Raw genomic sequence first — 15,323 nt, forward strand, 5'->3', positions numbered from 1 at the left:
CAGGTGGGATTAACATAGCTAGACCTCTGATGGAATGGAGCCTCTCCCATGGAAACTTGATCACCTGGGGGAGGGCGTACATGGCACCACTAAGAAAGCCTTCAGGGTGAGAAGCGAAAAGTCTATTATGTCAAGCCAAACTGCACCTGCTCACCTCCCTCTCTGCCTCTACCCTGGTCCAAGCCACAGTCATCGCTCCTTGGGACGTGGCATGCATGAGGCAGGGTTCTCCAGAGAAACAGAACCAATAGGATATATAGAGATATATAGAAAGGGATAGTGAGGGATTGGCTCACGGTATTATGGATGGAGGTCTGCTATCCATAAGCCCAGAATAGCTGGTGTTAGAGTTCTGGTCCAAACCTGAAGGCCCAAGAACAGGGGAGCTGACAGAGTGAGTCCTGGTTCAAGTCTGAAGGGCCAAAAACCAGGAGCATCATTGTGCAAAGGCAGAAGAAGGTGGATGTACCAGCTCAAGTAAGAGCAGATTCACTCTTCCTCTGCCTTTTTGTTCTCTTCAGGCCCTTGGTGGATAGATGATGCCCACCTGCACCGGGGAGGATGTCCTCTTTCTCAATCTACCAATTCAAAGACTGATCTCCTCCAGAGACACATTCAGAAATAATGTTTCACCAGCCATCTGGGCATCCCTTATTAGCCCAGCCTAGTTGACACATAGAATTGACCTTCACAAGGCAGTAGCTCCTCGCCGCTCTCCCTGCTTGTACTCCCACCCCACACGGCCAATCCGCAACACACAGCCAGAGGAATCCTCTTACAACAAGTCAAATCATGCCCCTCCTCCGCGCCAAACTCTCCAATGGCTTCCCATGGCCTTCAGAATACAAATCAAAGTTCTGACAGTGACCTACAGGCCCTAAGTGATCTTCCCTAACCTGGCACCCCCACCTCATCTCCCACTCTCTCCACTAGCCACACTGGCCCTCCTTGCTGTTCTTCAGACACACAAGGCATGCATCTGCCTCAGGACCTTTGCACTTACTGTTCCCTCTGCCTAGAACATCTTTATTCTAGACGTCCACATGGCTGGCCCCTGGCTCCTTCAGGTTTTTGATCCACTCTTACCACTTCAGAGTGAAGCCGTCCTTTGGCCACTCTATATAAATGACAACACTCCACTCCCAGAACTTAGCCCCCTCTCTGCTTTGGTTGGCTCCATGCCATGGATCATCAGCTGACATATTTATTTGCCTCCCTCCCCAATTAGAAGATAAACTCCACGAGAGTAGGGATTTTTGTCTACTTTGCTTCCTGCTGGATTCCTGGTGCCCAGAACAGCAACCTAGCACAGAGTAGGTTCTCAACGACCCTCTGTTGAATGACAATTAATGAAGCCAGACAGCAGAGGTGCATGGAGGAGAGTGTGAGAGCAGGGAGAAGGTACCAGAGCCCAAGCTAATCCAGTCTCCCAGGGGCCGATAGTCATATACCAGGCCATTCATTCAGCATGCAGGAGCACCCACCACCTGCCAGGCATGAAACACTGCAGAGGCTGGAGGCAGGATGCCGGGAGGGGCAGGACAGGGAAGACCCTGCCTTCTATACAGCTTACACGCTAGCAGAGGAGACAGACAATAGTGAGTAAACCTACAGGCAGTGACATGTGCTTGAAGGGAAAAATAGCCCAAGGTGAGTCAAAGTGGGGCGGAGGGAAAGGAGGCTGGATGCTTAGCTCTAGGGGTCAGGGATGGCTTTTCCAAGGAAGGGATACTTGTATAGACAGAGCTGGTAGAGGGAGGGGACCAGGTGTATGGGGCACAGAGGGCACGAACCTGCTAGATTCCCTCCATCCCTTCCTTCTTGACCCTCTCACTTGATCTGAGCCCCATGCGTGCAGGGATGCCCTGCCCCTTTCAGACCCAGATGAAGCTCCACACCACAGGTGAGGGACCCGGCAGGAGGACTCTGTTGGCCCAGCTGTCTCCTGTCTCCTTCTTGGTCAAGGTATTCCCCATGGAGAAAGCTACTGTCTCCTTCCTTCTGAGTTGCGTGCCCTGGCCCAATCCTTCCCTTCTTTGGTAAAACTCACCTTTTATCTAGAATGGCAATGCATCCAACCAAAACATGATATTTCCTGCACACACACCCCACCCCGTAGCTAAGCTGTAGCCTTGGGACCACAAGTTCCGTCTTGTGCAGAAATTCTTAGAATATTTGTTAAAGAGAGCTGAGAAGTGGGTTCCTTTTGCCCTTTGACCCTTCTTTCTTCCTGATGCCTGGAATGCAGACATGAAGCCTAACACTCCAGCAGCCATTTTGGGCCATGAGGCAAATTTGAGGGAGGTGCTACAGAAAAGTAGAAGTCCAAGGCCTTGAAGACCAAGGAGTCGCCAAACCAACCTCAGTTTGCTGACTTCTGGACTTCTTTTACCCAAGAGAAAAATATACTTCCATTTGTTGAAGCTATGGTTATTGGTTAATCTAATCCTGGTTGATACACACCAGGGCTGCCTTATGACCTTCATGGATCCCTGGACACATTTGCCTTCACGGGCTCCTTCCTTCATTAAAAAATACTGAAAATTATGTTTTATGATTGTGTTGGTATAAGGACAAATATAATTGGGGCTAGATTTATTATTATGTATTCATTATTACATTCATATTTCTCCTCTGATTTTAAAAAATTAAAATGGAAACCTTTTTGTGGTTCCCTAAAAGAATCATGGGTCCTAGACCTTGTGCCTTCTTTGCCTGTTGGAGACATCCACCCTGATATTCACACCTTCCTTTGCTTTCCCCCTGATAGAACTTGACGGGGCAGGTAACATTATCCTTCCTGTTTTTCAGATCAGGACACCAAAGCCAGAGAGGTTCAGTGGCTTGTCCAGATTTGAATCCTGGTACATACAACTCCAAAGTCGATGCTCTTAGCTTAGACTTTGGAAAGTCCTAGACCCCAGGAAAGGATCTATTTTTAGCACCCAAAGGCAATTCTTGGTAGAGCTATTATTAGTAGTGGTACAAACAGCTCTGACTACTTAAGAAAATAGATCTGATAGATGGTAACAAAGCCTATTGGACACAAAGACCTTCTGGTAGCTCCTTGTTATTTTAATCCACAAGATAATCCCAACTATGAGCCCCAAGTCTGCAGGAACAGTTTTAAATCCTTATCTTTTAGGGACTGGATTTACTCGTCGAACTCCGGAAAGAAAATAACTCCACTTAGCTTGACAGACTCCACAATGAAAAGTAAATTATTTTTCTGGAAATGACCCTAAAAATAACATGGAATGGGTCTGCTTACAGATACCAGAGGCAGTAAGACCGAATATGTTAGTTTTAAGGACACAAATGTGTTTTGAAACACGGAGACTCTTCTGAGGGCTCGAGAGAAAAAAATTGATTTTCTAGATAGCACAGTAAATCCTTGGGGAAACAACTCTGGAGTAAAAACACCATGAACTTAGAGAGGATAGCAGAGCGCTCCATCCATCTTGCATGCCTCCCCCCACCCCTCGACGGGAGCCAAGAAGTCTTTCCCCACCTCATCGCTTTGTTTATTTCTTTTCATGTCCTCTTACCACAAATTAACATGAGGAAATGTTGACGAAGCAAAGACCTAAGGATTGCTGTTCCTTGCAATCCGCTGCCTCGCAGGCGGAGACTTGCAAATGGTTGGTTTCTTGAAAATAGCTACAAACTATTTCCCTTCATGTGGCTTTTTCTCTCCAAGCCAGGATCTGAGTAGACAATTTATGCTTCACACAACAGCATTTGATTTAGTCATTCATCCATCCGGCATTTATTAGGTGACTTTTGGATGCACTGCACCATATCAAGACACCAAAGACCACTATGAGATCCCACTTTTGGAAAGCAGAATTAGCGTTCAGTGAGGGCTTGGAATATACAGAGGAATCAAGTGCACAATACTTTCCCAGGCTAGAGGATGAGTATGGACATTGGAGCGAGGTGGCCCCAGGTTCAAATCCTGCCTCCACCACCTGCAGAAACAATTTGGGCAAATTAACCTAAGCCTTGATATCCGCATCTGTAAAATGGGGACGGTCAAAGTACCTTTCTCTTAGAGTAAATGGGGAGATGAAGTGAGATGATGCACATAAAGCATTTAGCACCCAGCAAATGTTCTCTCAGTATTAACCGCGTGCTGTATGCACAGTGCATGGGAAGGAAAGAATTGGGAAGGGCTTCTGAGTTTGGGGGTGGGGCCTGTCAGGTGCTAGAATGTCCTACTCCCAGTTCAGGCACTGGTTACCCATGGGTGTGTTCACTTTGTGGAAAATTCATTAAGCTGTACATTCGTGACTTATTTTCTGTATGTACTTGAATAAAATGTTTACACACAACAGGATGCTTAATAGTCGGCTGAAAAATTGTTGGGCTTTCAGCCACAGGACCCACCTCCTCACCTTCCCCCAAACTTTCTGTATGCACAAATGTCTGGTGTGAGCAGGGGTTAGCCAGTGGGCAGTGGAGACAAAGAGCACCAGCTCCACCCCACTTGACACTGAAAGGACACCATGTGGTGTGGGAACAGCAGGAGAGTCAGCCAGGCGAGCAAGAACCAGCCCAACCTAAGAAACGAGGGCCTCCAGGAACTTCTCAGAAACCTTGGGCATAGCTGGCCACTGGCATAAAATGAGGTTTGAGACAGACTCTAACTAGACCTTAAGAGATAGGTTCACCGCAGCTGAGAACGGAGACACCATAGGCAAGCGCTGAGCTTTGCCGCGTGCCCGCACCCCGGGACAGGACTGGGGCAGAGCAGCCCCCCAGACACGTGTGGGTTTGACCTGGAGAAGAGGGTGGCCTGCTCTCCCGGCACAAAGCACAGACTCAGATTCCAGGTAGACCTTGGGTTAAATACTGTTTCTGCAATTTACTACATAGATGACCTTGGGCGAGTCCCTATCACCTTCAGGCCTCAGTTTTCCCATCTGTAAAATGGAGACTAACAATATGTACTGTGCAGGCGAGAATCACAGAAAGTGTCTGGCGGGCACGGGTTCCGCAGGCCAAGGGAGCTGTTATTATTGAACTCAATTAGATCTGGCGGAAGACAGCTCCACGGGAGCATGGCAAGGCTGGGGCCTGTCGAAACCACTTTGCCCTTTTCCTATATTTCTGGCAGAAATGTCCACAAGCTGAAACAGGACCTTTCCGGTAATAGTTGAGGAAGTAGCTGCTGCCACACGCGCGGCATTGTGTCCCCTCCGAGAAGCTGGCTGTGGCCAAGGGGCTTCTCTTGCCAGAGCTGGAGCGCACCGGGGTGTCTAATGGAAACACGGATATAATTAAGAGGCGGTTCATTTGCAATAATTAGGCACTGGTTGGTTAATTCTTTCAAGATGCTAAACAGCCCTTCCCTGAAGCTACAGTAATTGACTCTGTCAACAGCATTGCACACTGCCGTCTAGAGACTTCAGCTTGGACAACCTGCTGACTCATTTCAACACACGTGCACACGCTCGCTTTTTGGCTCATTAACAGACAGGTCTGAGCAGAAGTGCCGGGGCGCAGGTTCTGCCTGGGAGGAGGGGGGAGGAAGAACGGTCTGGAAAAGCTGGGCAGGGGAGAAGGGCGGTCCTCAGGAAGAGCAGCAGAGGGGGAAAGAGGGAGCAAGACGAGCTTCCGTGCTGAGCTCAGACTGGATTCAGACCTGCTCTCCCGCTTACCAGTTATGTGACCTCCAGCAAGTGCTTTCAGCTCTTGGAGCCTCAATTCTTCATCTGTGAAATGGGGATAAATGCCTTCCCTTCGAATGGGTTGTTGCAAGGATTCTAAATGACATAACGGCCCGAGCCTGGCACTGTGAGGGTGTTTGATAAACACTGGCTACTTTGCTGGCTCAGGGACCTAGGCTGAGCAGTGATGGTGTATCTGGGACAAAATCAGCAAAGTTTGCAGCTGGTCCAGAACAAGTTCAGCCTTTGCTTGCTGCCCTGGGACTCTGCTGTGTGACCTTAGGCAAGGTCCTTAATCTCTCTCTGCCTCAGTCTCTTCTTTTGAAAATTAAAGTAGTAACACTTCCCTCGGAGGGTTGCATAAGGATTAAACAAGACAGCTCCTGGCACATAACAGATGCTCAAGAAATGGTGGATCCATGACTTTGTCTACCTTCAAGTTTGGCTCTACTTGAAAGCCTGCCCTCCAGACACCACTGGGCAGGCAGCTGCTGACTGTGGACTTCAGCAGGTGAGGAGCCCAACCTACCTTGAATTTTTTAAAATAACTCCATTGATTGCCCTTTCTGGTTCCATATCAGACTTCTCCCAAATTGGTTCAACTTGTCTTAGAAGCCAGATAGGGGAGCAGAGCTTCAGTCAGGATGACCCCCCCAGATCTGGTGGGAGGAGGGGGAGGTATCCCCCAGTGGCGCCCAGACGGTCCCCTGGATGACAGCTAAGGTGATGGTCAAGTTCCTCACGATCCATGCTGACACTGGTTCCCCTTCCTCAGGCTGTCCCTCACAGTGGAGACAGGGCTGGTGTAAGGGTGGCCCCATCCCCACCCCACTTCCAACACCGGGAGTTGGAGGTAAAGACAGGAATCAGCCTCCAGACATATCACAGTGAGCATTCATATGCCCCCAGCCCAGCCTCCTCTCTTGACTCTTACCCCTCCAGGCCACCACTGCCAAAGTCATCTTTCTACAACACAAATGTCACCATCTCATCCACCCGCTCACAAACACCCACTAGCTTCCAATGACCTTCAGGGTAAAGCCCACAACCAAGCACAGCTCACGAGGTCCTTTGCACGGATCTCTGCCGACCCCCTCGGATTCATTGACACCACTCCCTGCCCTAACATCTTTCCCCAGACTTGCTGCACACATCACTCTGCAAGCACGCTGTTCTCTTCCATGACTCAGGCATTTGCACCTGCTCCTCACTCTTCCCGCAAACCCACCCTCCTTCTCCATCTGGAAAATTCCTACTCACTAGTGCCTAACTGACATCACCCCCTTGTGTGACTCTCCTACCCCTCCCCAGAGTTAGCTACTCCCTCTGCATTTCCATTATGCTTTGTGAATCTTCATTTTTTTCTCTCTATATTTATTGAGCCCCTGCCATGTGCCAGCCACTGAGCTAGACCTCGAGGTCAGAGAACAAAAAAGACCCTGTGCCACAAAGCCACGGTCTAGTTGCTGGAGGAGTCTAGCAGAAAAGACAGGTATACCAATAAGTCGTCAGGGTGTGTGCTGATGATGGAGACGTGCAGGGCACTGGCAAAGCCTGGGAGGAGGCTGCCGGGTCCTGGGTTCAGGCTTTCTGCCTGTGGGTGTCCAAGGGGGAGTCCAGCAGGCCCCCGGATAGAGGAGTCTTCACATATTTTTTTCTGGCACTTACCTGGATGCTCACCAGCCAGAAAGAGAGGGTCCTCAATTGTTGCTTTGACTTGCCTTTCCAGCCCAGCTGTCGCTTCCTGTCCCCTGCCACTCCACAGGTATGCCAGATGCCACCTCTGTGTCCCACGCAGCAGAAAGGGAAAAAGTCCCCTCCTCAACTCACTATTGAACAAGCCACTGAAGTTTCAGGTGGCAGTCTTGGACCCTAAGTACCCCAAAATGGACCCTTCAGCTGGTACTTCTAACTTCTCTCTACCAAAGAGACTCCCAGGCCAGCTGGGAAGCAGAAGCAATTGGTCACCCACCCAACGGCCATTTCTCCTTCCTCTTTGGTGATTGAATGTTGTGTTCAGGTAGCAATGTGCCCAGCACCAAGGGAGATGCGATATCAATGTAAGCCCATCACAGTAGTCCTTTTCCACTTTGCCAGGGAATGGCCCAGGCTGCTTCTAGCCAATGAGCTATAAAGGGAAGTCTGTAAGAGGTTTCTGGGAGAGATTGCTCCCCTGATAAGAGGGAAAGTCACAGGAGGAGAAAGGCTTTTGTTGCCCTTCTTACCTTTCCCCCTTGGATCACAATCACAGGCAGATGTGATGCCTGGAGCTGCAGCAGCCATTCTGTGACCATGAAACAATAAGCCTAAGGATGAAAATCCATCCCACCGAGAGAGGTATAGCTGAAGTATAGAAGCATACCGGATCTTTGGTGGCATCATTGAGTTGCAAACCATAGGACCATCTATCCTAGGAAATAATGGCTGATTTATGATTTCAGCTACTGTTGGCTGGGTTTTCTCTTACTTTTAGCTGAAAGCCATACACCCAATTTTTCATTTAGCTGTCTATATCCATGGATCTCCTTCTCCATCTCCATAACCATTGATCCATCATTTCACAGACTAGAATACCTGAGCCTTGAGAAGGGATTTTTTTTGTCTGTTGTGTGCCTCATGCTAGGACAGTGCCTGGCACACAGGGGGGACTCAGTAAGCGTTCACTGAATGGGTGAATCTCTGGATCCATGCCTGACCACCAGTCTCCAGCCACATTCATTCCGAAAACCAACACCAAGAGCACATCAGCTCATGGAAATACTACAACAGCAGTGCCATTTACTGTTGATCATGCGCTAGGACTGTGCTAACCCTTTACATGCGCCATCTCTCTGAATCCTCACGATGATCCTAGGCGGTAGGTACTGTTGTTATCTTCATTCCATGGAGAGGGAAACTGAGACTCAAAGAGGACAGGTGACTTACCCAAAGACATCCAGCTGGAAGAGCTGGAAGAGCTGGGATTCAAACCCAGGCCATTCACGCCAAAGCCTGTGCACTGAATTGCCATGCTACATGGTCGGCTAAGTCAGTGACAGCCACAAGCCCCTTTGGGCAGCTGAGACACAGAGTCGAGGGGAGGCACAGCAGGGTGGAGGTCCAGAGGTGAGGAAAGAGTGTGCCTTACTCTGATAGAGTATAGTCTGAAAGGAGGTGGTGGTCAGTATCATTAATTAAAAGACAGCTGGGCATTAAGGGAAAGCAATGAGATCTCGAGGTGTGGGAGAAACAGAGAGAGAAGGTAAAGAAAGACCCCACAGCATAGGGTGGGCTCCACATTCCTTAGCCACTGCTTCCCTCCACCCACGCCTGCCCTGCCCTGCCCGGGCATCTTCGGGGTAAGGGAGTCCCATGTCTTCTGTGACGTATCCATCTACCCTCCTCTGGCCAGGTTTTAATTGATTTGGGGTTAAATCATAGTCAGGGGAGAAAGGTGAGGAGGTCCAAGCTCTTACAATGGAGTGAGGCAGACAGACATGGACAGTGGGATGGGTGGGGGGGCGGTGAAAGCTCTGTAATATACATCTCCATCCTGTGGATGAGTCTGTTTAACCAGCCCAGGCACAAAGCTTGAGTTAAATAAACAATGTCACCAGTATTTTTTAAAACTGACTTGGCGACGTGATGCATGGCACGTCGTGGGGACGGCTCGTCACAGCCTGGGCAGCATCTGAACAAGATGGGATTTGTTGGCCGAAATTTTCAAACCAATTAGATTTATGTCGTGGAATCAGATAAACAGACCAAAGTTTACACTCTGATAAACTTGGAGTCACCGCAAATAATGACCCGCACACACTTGCGTCCTTGGCATGCTGAGCTTGCTGACCTCTGAATTATTTAACAAGGAAAGAGTTGGTACAATGTGTCTTGGTGCCCCTGGGAAAGAGTTAACTGGAGGTTTTCTGAGGCCAATGGCAAGGTCTAACTCAGTTTCAAAGGAACAGCAGAAACGCTGCTTCTCTGTCCCGACTGCTCTTCCCAGACATTGTTCAACACGAACAGCTACTCCCAAGCCCCACTGGCTCCTTCTACATGTCCTCAAGGTGCTTCCAAAAACAAGGGAGGAGGTGGGCGCCTGGGTGGCTGAAATGGTTAAGCGTCTGCCTTCGGCTCAGGTCATGATCCCAGGGTCCTGGGATCGAGTCCCGCATCGGGCTCCCTGCTCCTTGGGAGCCTGCTTCTCCCTCTGCTTCTCTCTCTCTCTCTCCCTCTGTCTCTCATGAATAAATAAATATATTAAAAAAAAATCTTTAAAAAACAAAACAAAACAAAAAAACAAGGGAGGCTTTGACATCACAGTTCCAATGGCTTCGATTTACTCTTCCTGTTGATATGCATTCAAAGGAGAGAGGTATTAGGTTCAATGTGAGTCCAGGCAGCCCGCTTTCCAGCTAGGATCCTTCACTCGCTTTTCCTCCGTGGGTTTCACCTCCCTCTGTGGTGAGCTGCGTTCCGGGCTATCAAGGACACTCATTTGCCCCTGATGGAGCCATGTGTCATCAGATATATTACATCCCACTCTAGCCATGCCCCCCCCAGTTCCATTCCTGTTGATAGGTACCTTCTGGAAGAGAGAAAGCCTCTTTCAGGGAGGGAAGGAGAGAGAGAAGGGAACCAACATGGGATGTCTACCAGGAGCTCCCACTGGCAGACATCCTCATTTAATGACCATAATAAACCCAAGACAGAGACGGAATCATCCCTCCTTCACAGACACAGAAATTGAGGTTCTTCTTTAACTGGGTTATAAGCCTGGGTTTGCATTCTCTCTAACACCTGAACTCATTCTCTTTCTCTTTTGCCAGGGTACCTCTTATGACCATGAGCTGAGCACTTTGCCCTCTGCATGCCCTCCTGGGATTAACAGAACACAGATAAGAATCTTCAGCTGGGAATTTAACACTGACTTGGCAGGTACGACATTACTAGTGGCTGGATAAATGAGTGCAGGTGCCAGAGGAAAATGACCATATCGGCATTTTGTGTTGAATACCTCTATTTTATCAAAAAGCGTATGGAATTAATAAAATTATTTCAGATCACTGCAATGAATCATCCAATATATCTTGAATACATAAATTTATAAACACTACAAAATGTTAAGCCCTACAAGGAGCGTATATAACATAAGTGGTACACATTACACGTGTAATACAAATTACTAGCGGGTAAAATTTAGTAAGGCATGATTAACATAACAAATTCAACATTGAATAAAAATAGAAATAATTTTTTTAAAAGATTTTATTTATTTATTTGACAGAGAGAGACACAGCGAGAGAGGGAACCCAAGCAGGGGGAGTGGGAGAGGGAGAAGCAGCCTTCCTGCCGAGCAGGGAGCCCGATGCGGGGCTCGATCCCAGGACCCTGGGATCATGACCTGAGCCGAAGGCAGATGCTTAATGACTGAGCCACCCAGGCACCCGTAAAAAGAATTTTAAATAACTGGGAAATTTTTATTTGATTACTTGATTCTCTAAGTGCAATCATTAAATATAAAAGTATGTATAATGATGTCATAGTTGAGTCCCAAGCATTTTATTGTGAGTATTTTTCCTGCTATTAAAAAATAGCTGTTTTTTACACTGTGGGGTGCCTGGGTGGCTCAGTCGGTTAAGTGTCTGACTCTTGATTTCAGCTCAGGTCGTGATTTCAGGGTTGTCAGATCGAGCCCTGCATCAGGCTCCTCACTGGGCATGGAGCTTGCTTGAGATTATCTCTCTCTCCCTCTCCCTCTGCCCACCCCTACTTTCCCTCTAAAAAAACCAAAAAAACAAAAAAACAGAACAAAACAAAGCAAAACTTGGGGAAAAAAACTTGAAAAAAAAATGTTCATGCCCGCATACAAGTCAGAGGAATGGAGAAAAGAGAGTTAGCTAATCCAAATATTCTCCTTTGACAGCCTTATACTCAAATAACTTTAAGATCTCTTGGAATAAGTTATTTCTTCCCAGAGAGTATAATTTTTATTGATAGGAGCCTGGGGTTTTTGTCAAGGAAATTGCTCTCAGTTTCTGTTCTTTCATTTTGTTGGTACGATCCCAGAATCATGCACATCACCTGTGGTGGCGTTACCCACATCAGTTTCAAGACTGTCATATGCACATCCCCCTTCCATGGAGAATTTTTATTAGGATTATCTTTGCAACACAAGCTTTGCCTTGTCAAATATAATTCCATTCTTTCTCTTGAGGATAATGGAAATGAGAAAGATGGTTTCTAAATGATCTTTTGTTCAATTAGAATTTTTAATGCAGCAAAAAATTCTCTTGGAATATCTCAAGATGTAAATGATTCAGCTTTCAGACTTCTTAAAATACCACAATAACAGTATTACATTTAAAAAAATGTATTTTAGTACTTAAAAATAGCATAGTATACTGGAATACAAAAAAAAAAAAAATTTACTGCAATCATTAGCCCAGTTGCTAGGAAACCTGTGAACAAGCCTAAAGCTAGGGTACAGGTAGGTAAAAGGGTGCTTCAATAAGCAAAATAAGAAAAACCAGAATTAATTTTAGCAACCACAGGTAATAAAGAATGCAAGATGATAAGATGATACTCAACTGTCTTAGGGGTTTGTATTTCTTTAGAACATGCTCTTAATTCCATCCTCCACTGAGTCAGTATGCAAATACTCATTGTTAGAAATAATTAGATATGCTTGTTATTCTTCTTTTTTTAAAGATTTACTTATTTATTTGAGAGAGAGAGAGGAAGCGCAAGAACAGGGGGACAGGCAGAGGGAGTGGGAGAATCTCAAGCAGACTCCCTGCTGAGTGGGAAGCCCAACTCGGGGCTCGATCCCAGGACCCCAGGATCATGACCTGAGCTGAAGGCAGACGCTTAACCGACTGAGCCCCCCCAGGTGCCCCTGGGGTCCTGCTTATTGTTGAGAAAGCTCCTATTGGACTAGTCCACCACAAATAGCAACTACAACTTAGGGGGCAGAGGACAGCTGTAGCAACCGGAAGGCACTGGAAAGTCAACCGAAGCAGGCAGGTTCAAGGGAGGAGGCGACACGTGGAAGAAAGGCATGACAGGAGGTTGGTTCCTGGCATTTGATGTTTTTCAGCCTGAGGTCAGGCCACAGTAGTGCTGCATAGACAACTAAAACTCTGATTAAAACCCCACAAACTTTCTGGCCTGAACAGCCAGATGACAGAGTTCAGGACACTGGAAAGTGAAGGGTAGAAGGAAATTCGGAAAGGAGGAGATGCAGAGGGAAGGCCCCCAAATTCCGTACATAGCCTTTGCATCTCCATCTAACCACTGAATTATATGGGGGAGATTCCAAGCATCCCAGATACTGTTAAAGAGACAACAAAACAAAACAAAAAACAAAAAGCCTGAACTGAGATATTAGCTGCCACTCAGGAGACAGACTTTGCAGTTTTAGTTCAACCAAGTTAATTGCCTGCTTTAAAAAAAAAATCAACATTCTGGGTACCTGGGTGGCTCAGTTGCTTTAAGCATTTGCCTTTGGCTCTGGTCATGATCCTGGGGTCCTGGGATCAAGCCCCATATCAGGCTTCCCTGCTCAGCAGGGAGCTTGCTTCTCCTTCTCCCTCTGCTCCCTCCCCTGCTTGTGCCCTCAAATAAATAAATAAAATCTTTTTTTAAAAAATCAACATTCTTTGGAAAAGTAGAAGAATCTAAATTCCATGATATAATATTCACAATGCCCAAGATGTAAACCAAAATTACTCATCACACAAAAAAATAGGAAAATGTAACCCATTCTGAAGAACTATTGTAACTGCTTGAAGATGTAAAGGAAAATATGCTCATGACAATAAAAAGATAGGAAATCTCAGCAGGAAAAGAAAAAAATGCAAAAAAAATAGAAATTATAGAACTAAAGAGCACAGTATGTGAAATAAAAAATTCAATGGACAAGTTTAACAGCAGAAGGGAAATAACAGTTTACTCTGAAGATGGGTCAAGAGAAATGATCCAATCTGAAGAATAGAGAAAAAGATGATTTCTTAAAAAAAAAAAAAAATCAACAGAACCTCCAAAACTTTCAGGACAATGTTAAGAGGTCTAAGATCTTTCAGGCAGCAGAGGGTCAAAAAACCCGGAGCCCAGAGAATGGATCTTACAGCCATATGGGCACTATGCCTAAGATGTTAGCCATGCATCTACAGAAAGGAAAGACCAGATTCAAGAAATATTAGGAAAAAGGAAACATCAAGTCTTGGTAATTCATTGAATAAAGACATGCAAAAGAAAGAGAAATCTCAAAACTGACCCTAAAGTTATGAGACTATGAAAACCATGAATTAAAATGAGGAACTATGGCTACATTTAAAAAATGCTCAACTTTATTTATAATAAGGGAAATGCAAATTAAAACTACACTTCCCTGGGGGCGCCTGGGTGGCTCAGTCTATTAAACATCTGCCTTTGGCTCAGATCATGATCTCGGGGTCCTGGGATCGAGCTCCACGTCGGGCTCCTCGCTCAGCTTCCCCTCTCCCTCTCTCTCTGCACCCCCCCTCAAATGCCTCCCTCTTCTGCCTCTCAAATGAATAAATAAAATCTAAAAAAAAAACAAAACAAAAAAACCCAAACTATACTCCACACGCCCCTTTCGAATCAGCAGGTTCAAAAGCTTAACACCAAATTCTGCTGGCAAGTCTGTGGGGAAATGGGTACTTCATATACCGCTAGTAGGCATCCATAATGGTACAATCCCTAAGGAAGGAACCTGGGCAATATCTAACAAAATTACATATGCATTTACTCTTTGATCCACCAATCCCAATTCCTAATTTGACCCACCAATTCCTTCATTTCTTCACACAGGAATATCAGCTAATAAATGTTAAATGAATGACAAAATCAGAAGATTGTACCTACCAATGTTAGAATTGATTTAGGCAAGGATCTTGAATAGATGTTAAAACCACTGAGGAAAGGCCTTTGGGAACAGAATAGTCATATGGCCTCAACTGTTAATTAGAAAACAAAAAAAGTACCTTTACAGGGAGAGATGGAGTAGACACAACCTCAGTGCTCAAATGAAGCATTACCAATAATGGATCATGACCGACATTCTGAACCTCCCGATGCGACACGGCAGGAAGTAAAAACCATTCCCTGTGTATCACGCTTGCCAGAAAGGCTTATCCTCAATCTAATCATAAAGAAATAATCAGACAAATCCAAGTCATTGGACATTCTAAGAGACAATTGGCTGGTTCTTCAAAAATGCCAATGTCATGAGAGATAGAAAGAACAAAGGCTAGGGTAGGAGGATGAGGGGAACATTCTAGATTAAAAAACCCTAAGAGACATGACAACTAAATGCAATCTGGGATCCTTGACTGCATACCCCATCAAAAAAGAAAAAGAAAAAGAGAACACTGCTTCAAAGGACAATAATGAGATAATTGAGAAAATCTGAATATAAACTCTAGAGAAAATTATAATATCCATTATTAAATTTTTGAGCAAGATAATGGTATTGTGGTTATATAGGAGAATGCCCTTGTTCTTAGGGAATGCAGACTGCAGTATTTGGAGGTGAAGGATCATATGCCTGCAATCTACTTTCAAATAGTTTGGGAAGGGGGGGGCGGAGCAAGATGGTGGAGGAGTAGGAGACCTGGATTTCGTCTCCTCTCAGGAATTCAGCTGGAT

This window comes from Leptonychotes weddellii, chromosome 10 (genome assembly GCF_054177405.1).
Source record: "Leptonychotes weddellii isolate Sample4059 chromosome 10, ASM5417740v2, whole genome shotgun sequence".
NCBI classification, from domain to species: Eukaryota; Metazoa; Chordata; class Mammalia; order Carnivora; family Phocidae; genus Leptonychotes; species Leptonychotes weddellii.